Source organism: Oryza brachyantha, chromosome 11, assembly GCF_000231095.2.
Source record: "Oryza brachyantha chromosome 11, ObraRS2, whole genome shotgun sequence".
NCBI classification, from domain to species: Eukaryota; Viridiplantae; Streptophyta; class Magnoliopsida; order Poales; family Poaceae; genus Oryza; species Oryza brachyantha.
In genome coordinates, this window is record NC_023173.2 from 10,197,736 (window position 1) to 10,207,011 (window position 9,276).

Consider the following 9,276-nt stretch of genomic DNA (forward strand, 5'->3'; position numbering starts at 1 on the left):
TTGGTGGAGGAGCGTTCTGTTGCCGGGGAGCTGGTGCTGGAAGAGCATGCTGAGGTGGAGCACGCTGGGATGAGCCACTGGAGAAGTTGTTGGGATTGTAGGGACGGTGTTGGCGGACAATAAACGTTGATTGCCCGTGCTGCGGATTCCGAGGATGGGGGCTGGTGTGGAACCGGGGCTTCTACGGAGGCGGCTGGTTAGACCTGAACTATGAGGCCTTCCTCTTCCTATCCATCTGGAGGTGCTGGTCCTCCTGACGGATGGCCTTGTCGACCAGCCTCTCAAAGTCAGCATAGTCGCCCGAAAGCAACTGCTTCTTCAACTCGTCATCCAAGCCTCCGAGAAATTTTTCTTGTCTTTCGGCGTCAGTGCGGACATCCTCGGGGGCATATCGCGCTAGGCGATTAAACTCATGAAGGTACTCTGTCACTATCTTGGTACCTTGCTGCAGAGCGCGGAACTCACGCTTCTTCTAGGTGACAATCCCATCGGGGATATGGGCCTTGCGGAAGTTAAGGCAGAACTCCGCCCAAGTTACTTCCGTGGTAGCGGTGCGGGTAACCAGGAAATTATCCCACCAAGCAGAGGCGGGACCCATCAATTGATGTGCGGCGAAAGAGACTTTCTCTTGGTCGGTGCACTGCAATAAATTGAGCTTCTTCTCGATAGCATGGAGCCAATCACTTGCCTCCATGGGGTTAGTAGTGCTTGAAAAGGTCGGGGGACGAACACGGAGAAACTCTGCAACTTGGACTGCACTGGGGGTGGTCCATGCTGTTGCTGGTTATTCTGATTCTGATTCAAGAGCTGCTGTAGCACTTGTTGGTGTTGCTGCTGTTGCTGTTGCATCTGCTGCATCATCCAAGAGAGCATCTGAGTTTGGCTAGCAAGAATCTGGGCGAGTGACGGGTTCTCTGGTGGAGGCGGTGGGGGCGGTCCTCCGGTGCTGGACTGGTCGGTGTCGCGGTTGCCGTGGCGGGTGTTCACCATCTGCGGGAGCGGGAGGAACAGAAAGAGAAAGAAGAAAAAGAAACAGCTAAGCAAACAGGGGCTTTATTTAATTAATGAACTGTAATTGTCTTGCTTAAGAAACACACTTAAAACCCACACAACTCCTGGCGGTACAACCATAACCCCACTACTGCTATGGTTCACCACTAGCCCCAAGCGAAGCAAACCTAACACACCAAAACTAGCACACAACGACTAAAACGAAGCTAAAGGCGACGTCTAGGGCACGGAAGGAGAGCGACGATCGACGACCGGGGACGGATCTTCTTCCTCGTCTTCAGAGCGGCTCCTAGAGTTGCTGGGGAGACCATCTTCATCTTCACCAGAAGCGGACTCGCTGCTGCTAGAGACTGTGACGATCCTGTTACGGTTCCTTGCCGCGTTGAAAGGGGAGACACCCTCCTCAGGCACTGGGATCGGAGAGGTTGGCACCATCTGCATCAGGGGTCTTGGTTCATCCGGGGCACCGGGGTAAGACTGAACTCTGGGCGGCCCACGGGTTCGCTTCCTTGCCGTAGTGCGAAGCCTTGCACCACCGGGCTCTGGGAGTCCTTTGAGCCTGGCGTTCTCCTTCTTCAATCGGTCGATCTCATCTTGCAGACGGACGATCTGAGTGAGCTTGGTGTCGTTCAAGGCCTTGGACGCTTCGTGGAGATCTTGATGCATCTGGTCGAGGCCCTGCAGCACCGTGCACATCCTACCGAAGGTAGGGTCTTGCTCACTCCGAGCAGACCGAAACCTACTGACCATGGAATTGGGCCCACGACCAGGGTGATACCGGTAAGCCGAGTGCCGAAACGTCAGGTCGTGCCTGGCCCTGAGTGTTGTCATCAGACTGTAAGCAGCTTCCTGGCAGGCATGCTCATGCGTGCCTCCGGCTCCTTCTGCTTCCAAGTTAGGGAGGAAACCGGGGATTCCATGTAGCTCCAATCTGACACGGTGGGGAAACTCGCCTTCAAGAGGGTGGATCGTGGTGTACTCTGGCTCATAGGGGTATCCTGCCGTGAACGAGACTCTTGCCAACTCTGCCACGAATCCAGCCATTCCGTTTCCACGATGGTACAAGGGGTGGTCAGCCATCTAAAGAACACAAGGATTTGGAATCAATAGATGCAAAATTTTATTTCAAGATAAATAAATCATAAAAGAAACAAAGTAAATAAAGTTTTACCCGTAAATCGATTTACTCACACTTTTCAACCAAAGGGGTTTTGCCTTTTTAAATCACTCACGCTTTTGAAAAACACTAACCCATTTTCAAAACACTCTAACTTTCGCAAACTATGCACAAACATGAAAAGCAGAGGGCTCTTAGGGTTTCCATTGGGCTGATCCTACGGTCAAAGGAGGCTCTGATACCATCTTGTCACGTCGAGAAATTCCTCACATGAATTTCTGAACTTAATTATGTATTAAATCCCTGTCCAGGACCAGCCAGGGTACACAAAAAGACAATGTTGATTACATAACCATCGTTCTTAGAAACAACTGAAAATTACACTTCAGCGGAAATGCAGCGGAAAGAAAAAGGTAGACTAGCTCCAGCGGGTACGGCTCCAGTCCACAGGCAACGCTTCGACGGCGGAACAGCTCACTCCTGAGAGGCACCTCCAACGGACTCGACTTCTAGCTCTGGGGTGGGAAAGTTAGGCAAGGCTGAGTACAAACCACCGTACTCAACAAGTAACACGGACAAGGGGGAAATAAATGGTGCATAGCGATTAACAAGGACAGGCTAGGGTTAGTTGCAATAAAGCAGCAGTTAAACAAATAACAGAGATTAAAAGAATAACAGGTAATTGAATACAGTAAAGCACAAGTAAATAACAGTTGTAAAGTACCACAACACTGTCTAACGTTACATCACGTTGCAACAGGCCCAACCACTACTCAACGTTACACCACGTTGCAGTAGTCCCGAGTGACAAACCAATTACTCAAGTTATTAAAGGTTCACTAATCACAGTGAAGCTGGGAGCTCGCCCGTAACCGTGGGCACGGCTATTCGAATAGTTTATACTCTGATCAGAGGTGTACTACTGTACCCACAAGACACGACTTCACTACACTTGAACGTGCGCCGACATACCACCATGGTATACCGGAAAGGAGACCGTAATAGGACCTGTTACACAACCCTCCCTATTTAATCGTACCACACTTCAGGTTTCACCCCCTCCTTTACACCAAGTCGGGCAGTCCCCTCTTGTGCCTTGGCAGATCCGGAAGCAGCAGAGACTTTCATTACACCACGATTGCCCGTCCATACTCCATCACGCCTACCCTTGCCACGGTACGTCAAATAGTTCGAAGTCATGCTTCAAATCCCACCTTACCCATTTCGGCATGTGGTTAGCACTTAATTACTTCCATGGTTTCCCGTGAACCGGTCCTTAATTACCATGGGTGCGACTCTCAAAACCATGCACCCACAGCCCACCATTATCAATATTTTAGTTGACAGTAACCCGAACGGGGTAATGAATCAATATCTCAGCTATTCAGAACTAAGCATGATTAAATGTGATCCCATGAGCTATTTGTTCTAAGCATGGCTAAGCATTAACCTAGGCCTAACTCTAATCAATTTACCCCTGGTCCAGCGGTGAATAAAGTTGGATAAACAACGGCATAATAATAAGGTTTACCCGGAAAATAACATACAGTAAATACTTTAATTAAAACAATACATATTTGAATTAATAAAGCGGGGAATTTGCAATAATGGGTTCAATATGATCAAAGATGAGTGTCACTTGCCTTGCTCTGGCCCTTGGGGAACTTCGGCGACGATCTCGAAGTAAACCGGCTCTTCGGTGGGGTCCGAATCTAAGCGACAAAGCACAAAAATAAATAAAATAGGCACAAACTCTACTGAAACAGCAAAAGAAAGTATTTTTAATGGATTCTTCACAATTTTATGAATTTAATGAAATTTGAATGGACCTAAACGGAGACTAGATGAATTACTTATGAATTTTAGAAGTTTGCTGGGTTTTTTAGCTAAACAGAAAAGTCCTAAATCAATTATTGCGCAATTAATGGGGCTGCGACGTCAGTGAGGAGAGAGGAGGCTGACGGCTAACAGGTGGGGGCCACCTGTCGGTGAGAGAGAGCGGGAGGGAGAGACTGACACGCGGGCCCGGGGAGGAGAGAGAGGAAGGGAGGGCGCGGTGGCGACTGACGAGTGGGGCCCGCTCGTCAGCGAGGCTGGAACAGAGAGGAGGGGAGCGGAGAACGCGGCCGGCGGCGCGGCGGCGGCGGCGCACGGCGACGGCGCGACGGCGACGGCGCCACGGCGACGACCGGCGTCCGGTGACAGCGCGTGGCGCGGGACCGAGTGCGGCGCACGGCGACGGCGGGCGGGCGCGGAAGCGACCATGCTCTGGATTTATAGGGTGGCGGCGCCGGCTAGGGCGGGCGGAGGTTGGAGACCAAGTCGGGCGCGACGCGGTCTCGGCGCCGGCGGTTGCGGCGGCGGCGCGGAGTCAGACTCGGCGCGACGCGGCGCGGGTGCTGGCGGGGAGGCGGTCACTGACAGGTGGGCCCCACCTGTCAGTGGCGCGAGGGAGGAGGGAGGCGGCGCGGACTCGCGGGCGCGGGCGACGCGGCGAGCTGGGCCGTAGCAGCGGCCCAGGCGGAGGCGCGCGCGGGGCGGGGGAAAGCGGCCGGTCGGCTGGGCCGGCCGAGGGGGAGTGGGCCGGCTCGGCTGGCCGGCCCGGGAAGGAAAAAAAAGAAAAAGAAAAAGGGAAAAGAAAGAGGGAGGAAAATTGGACTTCGGCCCAATGTGAGAAGGAAGGGAAAAAGAGAGAAAAAAGGAGGGAAAAATGAAAACCCCACTTTTGCCGAGTTTTAAATTAATTTGTTTGGCCAAATTTTATACTTCTGCAATTTGAATTTAAATCCAGTTAGTCGATTTGCGAGCCTCGATTTAATTGAATTAAGTTCTTTTAGAGGGATTCTTCCTGAGTTAATTAAGCCAATTGTTATTTACGGATTTCTTTTTACGATTTTAGGCTTAGGACAAAACTCCGGGTGTGACATATGAGAAGTCATATCCCTGCCTACCTCAGGAAGTCAAGTACTATATTTGAACTTATAGTTGCAGCATTATATGGAAATGCTGGACCGCTGCATTGGGTTATTCTCCTGATGAAAATGTGTGTCCCATGTTCACTTTAAACGCACGTGGAAAGTGGAAGCGCAACCCACCAATCCCGCAAGGTTACTATGGCTGTGGTCTTGTATTTCCTGTTGCAGAAATAATGGTTACTGACTTGTGCGAGAAACCTCTTGGGTATGCACTTGATTTCATGCGGAAGGCCAAGTTTGCAGTGACCGATGAGTACATTAAATCTAATGTGGACATGCTAGCATCACATAGGTGGCCGTCTCTTGTCATTGATCGGACATATGTTGTGTCTGTCCTAACATCTATTGGAGATGACAAGATAGACTTTGGGTGGGGGAAGCATGTTGGTGGTGGAGTACCAATGGCCGGAGACATCATGTCCAAACTATTGAGCTATTTCATAAAGTGCAAGAATGCCAATGGTGAGGATTGTGTTGTGGTGCCAATGTACCTGCCAAGCATGGTGATGAATAGGTTTGCAACAGAAATCTCAGTCTGGTCAAAGAAACAAGGAAATAAGTTCACTTTGAGTGCCCTTTAGGAACATAAGTACACATGAGTTTGCTTATGGCTATATTGAACCATAAATAATCGCTATTGTTGTTAAAAACAATAATTACGTTGGTTTTATGTGTGTGCGTGTCTTACTTCATGAATTACTGTAACAAACACATGGTTATGCATGTGGATTGTGGATCCTAAATAAACTTGGGACATATCCTTCTCCCATCATGCTTTGTAGCACCTATGTTTGATTGTGTGGTTGTCATCGTTTACTTGTACATTGGTTTCTTCACGCACGTGGGCATGAATTTTGTCAGCAATAAGAGAACCAGGGTCCTCACGCTTGGTGAGAGGAAACTCCATAGCATCGGGCTTGTGCATATAAACCTTGACCAGGTCGCCAAGAATGGCAATATGAAGTTTGATAAAGATTAACTTTATATGAAAATTATTGTTCTTGGTGATATCTAAAACTTCGTAATTGATAATTTTTCATTTGAGATTTTTAACAGGCCCAATAATCTATACAATATCTCATATTGTTTTTTACAAAATCTAAAATCTATGTTTTAAGTAACCTAAAATAAAGATATGATCTACATGAAAGTTATAGAGCTCAACTAGATTTAATATCATGTAATTGATTATATTTTCACTTAAAATTGTTTGTAAACTTTACAAGTTTAAATGATGTGAATTTAAAATAATAGCATCATGCTGCTGAGAAACAACTTGTGGTGATGATGGGTGTGTATGAATACAAGGTCTTGGTTGGAATCCTATACCTCCCACAAAGATAGTAGTAGCCTACCTAAATTCTTTTTGTTTCTCAGCTGTAAAAACTTCTTCAGATTTGCTATTACTAACCTAGAAACATTTCATAGTTGTCAGCCACACAGTGACCTTGATATGACATCTCTTAAGTGTACACCAGTGAATTTTTCCAGCCTCAGTATCGACAAAACCAGTCATAGTAAAACCACAGTGCCTACAATAAGGTTTTTGGATTGTTGAAAATATAATCACATATAGGTTTAATTTATTCCATAAAATAAATTATGATATTGACCATGTAACCCATGATAAGCACATCGTATGATCTATATATGTAAACTACAATAAAACATGAAAAGATCGTATATAAGAAACATGGTGAATACGTACCGATTATTCTAGTTTTGTTGTGTATTGTGTTGATGAAGAGCAGCGTGCACCACATGAACAATGTGCGGTGCTGGATGTTGTCTTATGCACGTAGCCCTTGAGAGCAGAGAAAGACGAGCCATCATACAAGATCAACAAGCAGTTGCACAATGAGCTATCCAAAAACCTATTGGTAAAGTTACGTCATGACTAACTTATCCGAACTTCACACCACGCGTCTTTTGGTGGACAATTCATGCACATATCATGTACGTGTCGATTATTCTAGTTCTGTTGTGGATCGGTTTGACCAAGAGCAGCATGCACCAAAGGAACAACGCGTGGTGAAGGATGTTGCCGTCCGCATGTAGCCCTTTAGCGCAGAGGAAGATGAGCCATCGTAGAAGATCAGCGAGCAGTCGCGCAATGCGCTACCCAAAAACCTTATTGGTACAGTGTTGACATCAAAAATGTGATCTGACGTGTCACACACGAACGCCTGAGAGTCAATCTTAGACAGCTCCAGTGCAAGACCTAAATTCTTAGAAGGTGCGCGGACGTGCTAGTCAGTTTGATCCTGCAACTGACAAGATGAACTGTAGCATAGGCCGATCAGCTATCAAGCCGATAGGTAACTATCAATCCAGCCAATTGGATGTTGATGCTGCAACTGTTAGCCGATAGGATGAATGATCGGCTGTAAAAAGCTTGGATCGGCTAGAAACTTGATAGAAATATACTTGAATTAAATATTAGACCAACGTAATCCACCAAGTTACTTATTAATTTTAGTCGATCAGATGAGCCCCTATAACCAGATCAAACCAAACATACATAGATCCGACTTAACCAAGATAGTATTCAGTCGAGCATGATATGATTATAGGAAACATGAAGATCGATAAGGCTAATAAATAAATTGATGAGTTACTTGGAATAAACGATGAATCATGTGTTGCGATCGGCTAAACCCAACTTGCATGTAATTATCATAAGCCGATGCAACATAAATAACTTTCGATCTAACTAAATCAAGTCGATTGGTGTAAAAATAACATAATAAGGCGATCGACTACTCTATTGATGTAAATATGATGGACATGTAGATCGGCAAATATCATCGGCTATAAACGACTGACAAACAACACAGATCTATAAAATATCTATCCAAGATTGCTAAGAATAATTATAGAAGATCGGACCCAACCGAGACAGTTCAAGATTACGCCTAGCAATGTTAGACTAATACTAAACAGATCTAGATTGCTATTAAGCCAACGAGCCGATGACCGATAACTTATCGGCTGGTACTCCGATAAAACGATGAGCAAATACACTGATCTGATATAAACATCTGATAAACGCAATCTACCAGATCGGACCGAACCAATACAGTGTTAGGTTGAATATGCCAAATAGCAAATATCAAACCAATGTAGATCATCCAAAGTGGTCGACCAGATCAACTCAAAACACGAAATTGACCTAAGCTAAAACTGATATGATAACTAGCAACCGCGCAACCAAATTAGAAGATCGGACCAAACTGAGACAGTCCTAATCTAGCCATACGATTACCATGGCCCGACGGAACGTAGGACTTACCCCTCCACCGGAGATCGAAGCGATGCACCCCCGCGTCAGGTGCCAAGTTTCGCCGGAGTTGAAACCTCGGAAGAGGGTGACTATGCGCCGAAGTAGTTGATCTAAATTATGATGTAGATGATTTACAATGATTCCGGGCATACATATTTATGCTCTCGGTTGAACACAAGTCCATATCAGATATAGCACACGACACCTAATAAATAAAAGAAAATAACAAACTCTATCTCTAATACGACACACGTTTTCTAATAGATAAAGGAAAACAAACAAGTTCCGAGCGGACTCTAATCTCTTAGAGATAAAATAAAAATCCAAACTAACTCTAATTAAATAGATAAATTTATGCTGCCATACCTTGGTCTTCACGATTCCCTGTTAAATTCAAACTCTTCCGAATAAAATATCTATCAGCGATTGCACTTTTTCTTATCCGAATCCAATAAGGAAATTTACCAAATTTTGGTATTAACATACAGTTAAGTCGCACTTAACTTATCCAGACTTCACACCACACGTCTTTTGGTGGACCATTTACGCACAAGTCGTGTACGTGCTAGACGAGGTGAGTGGCCCTTGTGTTGCTCTTGTTCTCTCCACCACTTATGCCTCAAGTGGCTAGGAGCACATCCTTCCATGTAAGGAGTTTTTCTCTTCTAGAATACGCAAGGTGGGCCTTGTAGGTTATCACATGAGGTGAGCTTTTGTGATTTTTCAAATGTTCATATGGCCCACATCTCAATTTCAACATTCCATTATTCAATGCATTACTAGGCGGTAAACAGTATGTTCTAACAGGCTGTTCAAAAGTTGGGTACATGATCTAACAGATGGCCTTCAAGTTCTCGAATAGAAATTTTCTCAACATCTCTATGTGACAA

General features: G+C 45.8%; 1 pseudogene; it reads left to right on the plus strand.

Annotated features, from left to right (window-relative positions):
* Nucleotides 1-5,684, plus strand: part of LOC102712205 — a 31,857-nt pseudogene extending 26,173 nt beyond the window's left edge.
* Nucleotides 5,685-9,276: the final 3,592 nt, after the last annotated feature.